The sequence below is a fragment of the Bufo gargarizans genome, chromosome 4 (assembly GCF_014858855.1).
Source record: "Bufo gargarizans isolate SCDJY-AF-19 chromosome 4, ASM1485885v1, whole genome shotgun sequence".
NCBI lineage: Eukaryota > Metazoa > Chordata > Amphibia > Anura > Bufonidae > Bufo > Bufo gargarizans.
This window is the reverse complement of record NC_058083.1, coordinates 246,732,769-246,736,209: the sequence shown is the minus strand read 5'-3', so window position 1 is coordinate 246,736,209 and position 3,441 is coordinate 246,732,769.

Sequence of the window (3,441 nt, the reverse complement as noted above, 5' to 3'; positions counted from 1 at the left end):
AGATTTATTACAAAACAAGCTAAAAGATGGTACCAGCGCTGGAATGACAGATGTTCAATTAGTTGATGTTATTGGTAGTTCAGTTTTACCTTAATCTAGTAGAATGGTAGTTCGGTACGGTAGGGAATGTTCCAGGTATTCAATCCAGGAATGTGGCAGAACTAGTTTTCTTCTTGCTCAACCTCAGAGTGCGCGTGCGGCCCCGGCCGGTGGCTAGCACGCGCGAGAGGGAGCTTGTGTAGTTGCGGGATTCCGGAGCGTGTAGCGTGACGTCACGGCAGACCTACGGAGCGATCCAGAGGCCTCTGGATCGCTCCGTAGGTCTGCCGTGACGTCACGCTACACGCTCCGGAATCCCGCAACTACACAAGCTCCCTCTCGCGCGTGCTAGCCACCGGCCGGGGCCGCACGCGCACTCTGAGGTTGAGCAAGAAGAAAACTAGTTCTGCCACATTCCTGGATTGAATACCTGGAACATTCCCTACCGTACCGAACTACCATTCTACTAGATTAAGGTAAAACTGAACTACCAATAACATCAACTAATTGAACATCTGTCATTCCAGCGCTGGTACCATCTTTTAGCTTGTTTTGTAATAAATCTTGGATCGGAGCAGCCGATATCCCTTTAGGTACCCAGCTGCGGCTCTATTCGCCTAAGTGCTCTAGAGATAAAAAACACCTAGCGACAGCGCAAGCACAACCATATATATTTATGTTTAAGATTTAAACTTGAAAATAATACCATGTCTTTATGATTGATAATTGCTTTTTCAGTAATTGTAATTGTAATTCAGGAACAATTTCCCTGAGGGACAAGAATCTGGTGCGTCTCCCTGAGCCTCTAACACCTTCTCCATTAGGTCATAGAGTGGATATCATAACCCCCACCGACAGTACCGGACTTGGATTTTCAAAATCACCACTTCCAGGAAAACTACATGACAAGGCATCCTCCTTGACGATAAGTGACAATGTAATTGAATCTGGTGAAAATCAAAGACCATCTGGCCTGCCTCGGGTTCAGTTATTCAGCCGTTTTCAGGTAAGCCAGATTTTTGTGATCTGTGAACACTGTGATCGGATGAATCGCCCCTTACAACCAATGACACCACTCCTCAAAAGCCAACTTACTGGCCAGCAACTCCCTGTTACCCACATCATAATTTCTCTCTGTTGCAGAGAGTTTTTTAGAGAAAAATGCACATGGGCGCCATTTACCAGATGACGGGCCCTGCGATAAGACTGCTCCTACCCCCACCTCAGACACATCAACCTCGACAATGAAAGGCTGTGACACATTCCAGCTGCACCAATATAGGCGCAGAAATGAAACACTCCTTAACTGCAGAAGAGGCTCGCAATGCCAAATTAGACCATACTGGGACATCTGTCCCTTTCTTAGTCTTAGTTAAGGGTCTCACCACTGTCGAATAGTTCTTAATAAATTTTCAGTAATAGTTGGTGAACCCCAAAAACCGCATAAGAACCTTCAGATTTTCGTGTCGATTCCCAGTCCAATACAGTACAAACTTTCTCTGGATCCATTCGAAAACCCAAAGATGACAACAGGTAGCCCAAGAACTGCACCTCCTGTACAGCAAAAACACACTTCTCCAATTTTGCACACAATTTATTATCTCTTAGGATCTGTAACGCCTGTCTAACGTGATCCTGATGAGTCTCCATGTATGTTATCCAAATACATGACAACAAACCTCCCCACCAGGTGATGAAAAATTTCATTCACAAAATGCTGGAAAACGAGGTTCTCAAAGCCGTCTTCCTTTCATCCCCTTCCTTGATCCTAACAAGATTATATGCCCCCCTTAAGTCAAACTTGGAGAAAACCTTGGCACCAACAATCTGGTTTAACAATCAGGAATCAAAGGAAGGGGGTAAGGATCACGGACAGTAATCCGATTGAGCTCACGGAAATCCAGACATGGTCTAAGGGTTCCGTCCTTTTTTTTTAACAAAAAAAACCCCTGCTGCCACAGTAGATTTGGAAGGTCTTATGTGTCCTTTAGCCAAACTCTCTGTAATATACTCTCTCATGGCCATTTTTTCAGGTCCAGAAAGGTTATACAACCTAGATTTCAGCAATTTAGCTCAGAGAATAAGGTTGATAGGACAATCATATTCCCGATGCGGAGGTAAATCCTGGTATCCACTTTCAGGAAATACATTGGAAAAATCAGATATAAAAGAGGGTAATGTTTTAGTGGTTAAAGCAGAAAAAGACGTATTCAGACAATTTTCAACACAAAAAATCACCCCAATCCAGACTCTGTCTAGCTTGACAATCGATGGTTGGATTATGCTTGCTTAACCACGGCAGACCCAGAACCAATGGAGCAGGGAAACGTTCCATCACAAAACACGAGATGAACTCCTGATGAAAGTCACCCACTATTAATCGAATGTCATGCACCATCTGAGACAAACACTTCTGAGTTTGAGGTGCAGAATCGATGGCAAAAACGGAAATGTTCTTCTCTAATGCACCCGGTGACAACTCGTGCATCTGGACCATCAATCAGATTCACCCTTGCCCCACTGTCAATAAACACCTCAATCCCCACAGTCTTGGACTCTAGCGCCACCTCGGCAGTCAGGATAAATCGGGTACTACCAGTCAAAGACAAGTGCAGGTTCTCTGACTCCCCTCTTACCCCTCCAAGAGTCAGATTGGAATTAGACATCCCCTTTCCTTTTTGACACTAAATGCATTGACATACATTGATAAAATGTTTGTTGTAGATATCGGGCGGCACTGCGTGGAGGTATGGGTGCACAGTCAACGGGCGTTGCCCCAGATACTTCAGTAGAAAAACAGAACCGGCAACGATTCAATAGGGAATTCTTTATTCTCCACTCATAAGAAAAAGTGACGCGCGTTTTGGCACATGCAAGTGCCTTTGTCAAACACAATTGAGCAGCAAGTTGCATAGAAATCAACATAGGCATGTATTTAAATGGCCCGTCCTCGATCACATGATAGAAGCATTCAAGTCATGTGATTCTGACATCATGTTGGCAAGGTAACTAAAATGATTTACTAACCTCTAATCTCATACAAAGATACAATTAATAGTTACGATCCTTCTGTACCACAAACATTGGAATGTAGTGACTGTAGTGACTAGGTCCTATCTGCAGATCCCAGAGTTTCAAACTCCTTATATTCTCCTCTCACACTTCTCTTGTTGCCAGTTATAGAGCTTCCTGCCTGGACATCTATGCTGACCCACTGGAGCTGATAATCTGGTTGTTGTTCCAGAGTGCTACCCTCTGGATCCCTGTTGGGCTTTTGTTGTCTCCTGTTGTTGCCCACCTGGGATTATATGTTTAGTTTGTATTGTCTGTCCTCCCCTTGGTGTTTTCCTTTAGAGCTAGTGGTGCGGACTAGTGTTCCCACCGCCCTGTTCACTATCTAGG